The 9,039-nt window shown below is 42.8% G+C and overlaps 1 pseudogene; it reads left to right on the plus strand.

Moving 5' to 3' along the window:
- The first annotated feature begins 2,287 nt into the window (after window positions 1–2,287).
- Window positions 2,288–8,005, plus strand: LOC123064771 (putative disease resistance protein RGA4; annotated as a pseudogene).
- The last annotated feature ends 1,034 nt before the right edge of the window (window positions 8,006–9,039 follow it).

Consider the following 9,039-nt stretch of genomic DNA (forward strand, 5'->3'; position numbering starts at 1 on the left):
ACCCTCTCGCCTGCAGCCGTGCTCCAGGACCGCCACCCGCCAGGCCACCGCCGGTGATCTTTGGAGGATGCCACTAATCGTCCTTTCTCCTCTCCTCTTTTTCCTCTCCTAGCGCTCCCTATGCCCGCAACCATGGCCGCCGCTCGAGCGCGCACGCCGAGCTCCACTCCGGCCACCGTCGGTCTAGTTATGCCGCTCCGGCCTCCCCTCTCGCCCTCCGTCGTTGCTTCAGTCGGAGATGCTTTTTTATACTTTCCACAACAAGTGCCTTGTTGCAATAATCCTTCTGCAACATCATCTCTATTGCAGAAATTTCTTGATTCACACTGCAGACGACATCATCATTTCTAGTGATTTTTTTCTGCAACATGATTCATGTTGCAAGAGTCCTCCCGCAACAGCATCTATGTTGCAAAAAAGGTGAACGACAAAAATAATAATTCTGCAACACAACATCTGTTGCAAAAGTCCTCCCGCAACATCATCTAAGTTGCAAAAAGATTGAAGATAAAATCAAAATTTCGGGCAAAAATAACGCTTTGGTGGTTTTGCAACAAAGCAAGTGTCGCAGCGTGAGCTCTGTAACATCTACCTTGTTGCAATTTGCGACACACCTCATTGCTGAGATACGACGGCTATTTGTGGCTTAATCCAACGGCTTAGGAGGCGGTGGATGTTTTCAATAAATCCACCGGCGGACGCTGCCGACGCTCAACATTTTGACAGCTCGTAACAAGCGAGTTCATAGAGGCTCGCTCCCAGCTTATGCGCGCTACATGGGGCTGGCAGCCCAGCGGTGAGGAGTGCTGGCCTGTGCATCGCAGCTCAGGCCAGGGAAAAGGGGCCAGGAGGAGAGGAAGGCGACGGGCTGACCGCTTGACGCCGGCGAGGTCGCCCCGCTGGGATCCGGCGAGAGTAGATGGGGGCGACGGGACGGCGGCTGAGAGGAGGGAGAGGAGGAGGGGTGGCGGCTGGGCTCCGACTCCGACTGCCCGCACGCCGTTGCAGTCGTCGTCGCCGCCGTATCTTGTTGCTTGCACGCCGTCGCTGGAGAGAAGCAGAGGGAGAGGGCCAGGATGAGGGTGACATCCGGAACAGGAGTGGCCGCCATAGTGCAACCACTGTCGTGCCGGGTTGCTTTTCCTGTCTTCTATGTTGTGCTACTCTTAATTGGGTGCCAGATCTGACCGGGACTAATTGATAGGAGTATTCGAGATGTGGCTGAATTGGTACAGTTAAATTGGCGACCTTACATATTTGGACGAGGAGGGTTTAATTATTATTACTCCTGAAACCCATCAAATGTCATACTCATACCTGAAATGAAACATCACACTATCTTTGTCTGTTATCTACTTTCTATATAAAATTCGTTACATGTTATTTTTATTCAGCATTGCTGTTTGAATTTATCTGTGATCTTCATCACTTCTTTTGTTCCTGATTGAAACAGTTTATCCACTCTTCTATTGGGAGTTGGGGCGCAGTGGGTGAGGTTTCTGTCGCCTAGTGTTCATTTACCTTCTTATAAAACAAATCAGTTTATGACCAGATGTAGATGCACTTTCACATTGAAATGATCTCTCTTTTTCTTCTGATGTTGGGTGTGGTTTTTTGGAGTTGCAGGAATGACTGTTACTTGCCTTTTGCTGGCTGATCTGCCTAAATTGTGCTTATCGCAATTCCAGTATGTTGCTTTGGACAGGCTTTATATATTTCCTTTTGTGCAAGGTGTGTGTATGTATTATTCTCCGAGTTAATTATCTGAATGATCCAACCCATCGGATTGTGTTGTTTTAACCATTCCGCGTGGCCCCTGTCTAGTCTAGTACATGGCCCTTCTGAGTACTGAAAGGGTGTTCTAGCTTCAACAAACAAATACTGAAAGGCCATTCCCATTCTCTCAATACAGAACATCTACACGATGCATACGTAAGCACGACGTGGCAGGCATGGTCAAACTATCTCAAACCGATGATTGGTCTGTTTTGGTGATTGCTTGCGTCTTGTTGCAAAACATGGTTAATTTCATATTCCTCTCCTAATACTAGTAAATAAATAAGTATACATTGAATACGAAAACATGTACACGCTACATAATGTACACATGGAAGCAGACAAAACTCTTTGCAGGTCCTTGTGGAAACTCTTTGCAAATTGACTTAAACTATTCAGTGGCAGTTTGGCACTAGTGAATGCTGCTTGCCAGTTAATTAAACAGTGTTGAAAATAAGCAGCCAATGGGCAAAGCAGCTCATGTGGCAGTTCGCCAATCTCTTTCTCAAGACTGAGACACCATCCCAGCTAATGGCCGGCTTTGTCTCCGTCGACTCTGCTCTCTAACCTTCAGTTTCTACGCGAGCAGAGGAGGGGGCTCTGGCAGGAATTCCTTGGATCTGGTAAGGCACCAGGAAATTTGCGGATTTTCTTCATTCCGTTCTTCTTGTTCTTCTCCAGTTAATCATTGTGCATACATATGTATGCCTCTGTTCTGCTGCCAGGATGCAGAGCAAGTTTCGTCTTGGTCGCTTGTGTTAGTCCTTCCTTTCCTGATGATCCAGATCCCCTTGCAGAACTCTGATCAGTTTATTACTTTGCTCATCGCCACCGATTGAAGTGGATCTGTGGAGTATGGAGACAGGAAAAGGTTCGTGCTAACAACACCCATAGTCAGGTATATACTTGCTAAAATACTAAAAGGATTCTAGATAGTTCATTACAGGTAATTATTTGGTTGATCTATGATGAAAAGAGTCCAATTTTATTTCTGTTCTACAATTTATATTATGTGTTTCATTTAGTGTTCAGACCAAAAATGCATGCATCCCACAGTAAGTCATAATATTCTCTAAAAATATAGAGAAAGTTTCGAAAACAAAGAGAAAAAGTAAATCATTGAGTAGAAAAGTATTCTATCATATTTGAACCAATGACTTGCGTCTTATATTCAATCTCGATGTCTAGTACTTCCATATTTATAATGTAGTAGTACTCCTTTTGTTCGCTATTTGATCAATAATCTTCCATTGTGTATTGCAGGTGTAGCAGCATGGTTTTCTCTTGGTGATTGATCGACAATTTTATGTTATCTATTTTCGTTAGCTTGGGCTGACCATCGGAGTAAACTGCATCTTCAAAATGATCACTATTGATTCCTATTGTTAAAGGCTTCCCCTTGCTGGAAGACTGGTTTGTAAGGTAAGACTTGCTATTGTTCTTCAAAGCTTGCGACTAGTGTGGTTTTTTGCAGCTGCATGTGGGAAACTGGATGATTATCTGAATGTTGTACTCAATGCAGCATTTTGTGTATATGCTGCTATGCATCTGACATCTGGTTGCTATTCAACCAAGAAAAACAAACAAAAAATAATTTTAACATACAAAGCTAAAACACATATTAGTTGCAAGCACAAATGTTAGGAGCTAGGGTTCTGCCCGGTCTTGGCCGTAGAAAATAGGGGAAGGAGGGGGCTGGGCGTGGCGATGAGCGGCCGCGCCGGCGGCTGGGCGCCGTCGCGGAAGAGGAAGATGGCGGCGGCAGCGCAAGAGGTAGGGGGCGGCTAGGGTTCCGGCTCCTCAGAGAGCCGGGCAATAGAGATAATCTTCTTATTGCTTAATTTCAAAAAGAGTCTTATAGCCTATATTTATAACCTAGATAACTTGCATAAGAATTAACCTAAGATAACTTGCATAAGAATTGACCTAAGATAACTTGTGGGCTAAGATTGTCCGGTGGGCCTCTACGGCCGTAACAACAAAGCAGATAAAAGGACAAAATACCAACTCATGAATTAAGACCTCAATATCTGACTCCACTCCCGAATTTCTATGTTGCATAGTTTCATTATTCTAAATTCATTAATCTGTTATACCAGTGTTTACTATAGAGACCTTTATCATTGTGAAAACATATTAACATACCTTGTGCATCCATTTTCAGCCTGGTATTTTTAGGTGGATTTCCGCCCTGTGAATGCAATTTTATCTGTTTGATGGCAACCGTTGTAGCATCTTTGCTTGCATCATGTGTCAATAAGGTGAAAGATATCATTATTGATGAGGCCATACTAATCCTAGGGGTGAAAAAAGAGCTCAGAGAAGTCCTGCAAAGAGTAGAACTAATCCGGTGTTGTATATATGATGCTGAGAAAAGGGGGACAAAAGAACTAGCAGTAAATAATTGGCTTGGTCAACTGAGAGATGTTATATATGATGTTGATGAAATCTTGGACGTGGCTAGATGTAAAGGAAGCAAGCTACTTCCTGACCACCCTTCGTCATCATCAGGCAAATCAGTTGCATCTAAAGGCCTTTCAATGTCCTCTTGTTTTTGCAACATTGGGCCACGCCGTGATGTTGCTGTTCGGATTAGAAACCTCAACAAAAAGATTGAGAACATTGCAAATGACAAGATATTTTCAACTTTCAACAGTAGTACGCTGTCTACTCGAAATGGTCCAACATCCAAACTGATAAGAAGCTCCAACCTTGTTGAGCCCAACCTTGTGGGGAAGGAGATCATACATTCTAGCAGGAAACTGGTGAACTTGGTGCTTGCGCAGAAGGAAAATAAGTCTTACAAAATAGCTATAGTTGGAACAGGAGGAGTTGGTAAGACAACTCTAGCTCAGAAAATATACAGCAATCAGAAAATAAAAGGAAACTTCAAGATACAAGCATGGGTCTGTGTTTCACAAGAGTACAATGAAGTAGCTCTTCTCAAAGAGGTTCTCAGGAATATTGGTGTGCACAATGAGCAAGGTGAAAGCATAACAGAGCTACAGAGAAAACTTGCAGAAACAATTAAAGGAATCAGTTTTTTTTTGGTTTTGGATGATGTGTGGCATTCCAACGTATGGACAGATTTACTAAGACCTGCATTTCATGGAACAACTGCCGGAGCAATATTAGCAACCACACGAGATTATCAAATTGCAAAAAGAATAGGTGTGGAGTATACCCATCGAGTTGATATCATGTCAATAGAGCATGAACATTAAGGAAGAGAAAGAAGTGTGGAATTTAAAAAACATCGGGACGAGATTGTTCGTAAATGTGGTTGCCTCCCTTTGGCGATCAAGGTTACTGCTAGTGCTTTGGCAAGCAGAGATCTAACAGAGAACGGGTGGAGAAGGTATTTGGACAAATTTGGCTCCCAGAACATGCTCTCGGAGGAAATAGAAGGAGCTCTGTATCTAAGCTATGATGAGTTAACGATATATCTGAAGCAGTGTTTCCTTTATTGTGCTTTGTATGGTGAAGATGTTATCATCGAACGTGAAGTAGTTACCTGGTTATGGATTGCTGAAGGCTTCATCGAGGAGCGGGAAGGACAACTGCTGAAAGAGATAGCAGAAGAGTACTACCATGAGCTAATCCTTCGGAATCTCCTCGAGCCAGATATTTTAAGTTGTGACCAGGCCAAGTGCAAAATGCATGACCTCTTAAGACAACTTGCTTGCAATATATCAAGGGAAGAATGTTTTATTGGAGATATTGAAACATTAAGGGGTGAAAATCTGTCAAAACTACGACGTGTTACTGCTGTTATCAAGAAAGATACGTTAGTGCTACCTAGAGTGGATAAGCTGGAGGTTAAGGTGAGGACTTTCCTAACTATGAAAGGTCCATGGAGAATTGAGGATACATTGTTCAAGAGATTTCTGCTTCTTCGTGTTTTGGTACTGAATTACTCACTTGTACAAAGCATCCCAGACTATATAGGAAAATTGATACATGTACGCCTACTTAATCTAAATTACACTAGCATATCTTGTCTTCCGGAATCCATTGGCTCCCTAAAGAACCTTCAAGTACTGAGCTTGAGATGGTGTCATGATCTACACTATCTTCCTTCCGCGGTGACCCAGTTGAGCAGTTTAAGATGTCTTGACCTTTTTGGCACAAAAATAAATCAGGTTCCAAAAGGGATAGGAAAATTAAAGCTCCTCAATCTTTTAGGAGATTATCCTGTTGGTGATGGAAGTGATAATGCTGTTGTACAGGGTGGGTGGAACTTGAAAGAGTTGTCTTCTTTGTCGAAGATGAGGCATCTTGCTCTTGTTAAATTGGAAAGAGCAGCTCACTACAGTATAAATGGAGTGCTTAAGGACAAAAAGCATCTAAAAGAATTAGTACTATCATGGACTAAACGTGAAGAGGGGTCATATTCAGAAGAAGATGTTAGCAATACTGAGAAGGTCTTTGAGCAGCTAATACCTCCATACAACCTGGAAGACCTATCTATTGTTAGATTCTTTGGTCGGCAGTATCCCACCTGGTTTGGTACCACCTATTTGTCTTCATTAATATACTTGATCCTTGTTGATATACCATCATGTGTGCATCTTCCAGCCATTGGGCAGCTATCCAACTTGAAATATCTGAAAATTGAGGGAGCATATGCAGTTACCAAGGTTGGGCCTGAATTTGTTGGCTGCGAGAAGGCTGATCACGTATGTAATGAGTTGGTCGCTTTCCCTAAACTTGAATGGTTGATCTTCATGGATATGCCCAGCTAGGAGGTGTGGTCTTTTTTTGAGGAAGAAGCTGCTGCTGATGAAAGGGGGGAGGATGGAGCTGATGAGATTCGAAAAGAGGATGCCCAATCTGCAAGGTTGAAATTGCTGCCTCGTTTGGTGGGGTTGGTAGTCGGACGTTGCGCAAAGTTGAGGGCTCTGCCGCGACAACTCGGAGAGGACACTGCCAGCTTCAAGGAGATTATTTTAAATGGAATAAACAGCTTGAAGGTTGTCGAAGACTTCCCACGTCTCTCTGAGCTCCTTGCTATAGAGTATTGTGAAGGCCTGGAGAGGATCTGCTACCTCCCTCAAGTGACAGAACTGCGTGTACGTGGTTGCCCGAATTTAAGCAATGTAGAGGGATTGGGCAGTTTGCAGCGCCTGGGGTTGGGCGAGGATATGGAAGAAATACCTTCACGTTGGGTGCACGGGCTTCAAGAGCAGGACCAGCGGCTTCATGGTGAAGACCTGGATGTCTACACGTGGTCTAGCAGTTAGATGAGTCAAGGTATATATGAACACTACAAACTGGGTGGATATTTTCTATTGTATATTTGATTCTCTTAGCAGCCATGATTCATGTTCTGAGAATTCAGTTTTCTCCCTCAGTGTAGTCATGCTCTTCAGTTGTGTGCCACTATGTATGCTTATCCAACAGAAATGCTTAGACCTTTTACATAGTACTATTCCAGAATTACTACATGTCCATTCGCAGCAGACTGCAAGCGTGCAAGTTGTCAAGAGTCGAAAAATGTTGCTCTTAAGTTGCTTAAGTATTTTCCTTGTCTAGCCAACATGATTTGGAAACCTGTGGTGTTGTTTACATTCTCATAATTATCCTGGTAGAGTTTATAACATTGGCATCACCATTCACAGATATGAGTAGCAGTAATAGTTGTTGAGGCATTTGATCTCTTATTCATACAAACCATACCCCAGTTATGTATGTGACCTTAGCATATACATATAAAATTGTAACAACTTGTTTGTCATTATGTTTTGTGCTTTGCCCACAGAAAAAAGTTAACTGAGAAATACATTTGTGTGATGGATGCCTCAGTCGTACGTATATGTTTAAGTGCCCGTCAATTGTCATAGCTGTTAATTATTTCGGTATTTTCCGTTGGCAGCGTAGGACTGATTGTGCGTTCGCTTTGGGCCAAGCATCAGACGTACTAGTAATTAAGTTGAGGAAACCTGCCAATGTTGAAGATGCGCAAGTATCATGATGGATGTGTAACGAGATGGTGAAGAAAGAAATTTTCCTGTTTTCCTTTGGGCAGGTGCCCTGGAAATACTGTATCAAAATTCGTTTTGTTTATTTCTGAATTCGGGCCAGACGGCTTTGCTGTACTGAACCTCCTGCCTGTGTGGTATTGTTTCGCTTATTTGTTCCTCAACTTGGGGCTGGTGGCCTTTGCTGTACTGAACCAGTGTGACACGGTATTGTTCTTTTAATTGAACTGGTGGATTTCGCTTTGGCATGATTCTATTCTTTGAATGGAATTGATGAATTTCCTTTGATTTTGTTTCTGAACTTCGGCCCGAGGCTTTGCCTGTGTAACCTGTAAACATGTGTTGTGTTGTATTGTATCGTCAAACTACATTATCAGAAGGATCGTTTAACTGGATTCCAAAACAAGCAGTAAAACTACTCCCTCCGTTTCTAAATATAAGTCTTTTTTAGTGGTTTCAAATGAACTACAATATACGGATGTATATAGACATATTTTAGAGTGTAGATTCATTCATTTTGCTCCGTATGTAGTCCCTTGTTGAAATCTCTAAAAAGACTTATATTTAGGAACGGAGGGGTAGTATATAGGTGGAGTGAAGACGACGATGATGTGCACAGTGCGATGAAGGCCGTTGTTGCTGGGATCTAGGAGGTACCCTGCGCCGGAGCTCTGGAACTTGGGCGAAGGGAGGAAGCAGGGGACTACAACAGATGCCTTCAACTGCATATGGAAGCAGCTATCTGTAGCTTAAACGTTAAGTATGAAGTGCAGTCTATCCTCCCTGCAACTGAGCTGAAAGAAAAATAAGGAAATCGTAGAAACAGCTACCACGCCATCTTGCCAAAACAATTAAAACAGTGCAATGCGATGCTCTTCAGTAGAGTACCATCTTTTCTGCACTTAATTAGCTCAACGCAATGCATGATTGAGGGTTTGCACTAGCCAAAGGTTTTTGTCGAACTTTCAAGCTGGTCGAAAGACTGAACAATTCAATGGAAGTTCAGACATTCCGGTTGAGATGGCGCCTATGAAATTCTGAAGGTGCATTTGAATGTTGGGGGATGGAATAAATCGACAAAATGCAACGTGCAAGGTGGTGGTCTGCATCTGCTGAGCAAAGCTGTGCAATGTGGAGGGCTGCTAAACTTCTACTCCCTCGGTTCGGAATTACTTGTCTAGGAAATGGATGTATCTAGAACTAAAATACGTTTATATACATTCATTTCTGCGACAAGTAATTCCGAACGGAGGGAGTACGTAATTACGTTTGCTCAAGAATA

The sequence above is a fragment of the Triticum aestivum genome, chromosome 3B, assembly GCF_018294505.1.
Source record: "Triticum aestivum cultivar Chinese Spring chromosome 3B, IWGSC CS RefSeq v2.1, whole genome shotgun sequence".
NCBI classification, from domain to species: domain Eukaryota; kingdom Viridiplantae; phylum Streptophyta; class Magnoliopsida; order Poales; family Poaceae; genus Triticum; species Triticum aestivum.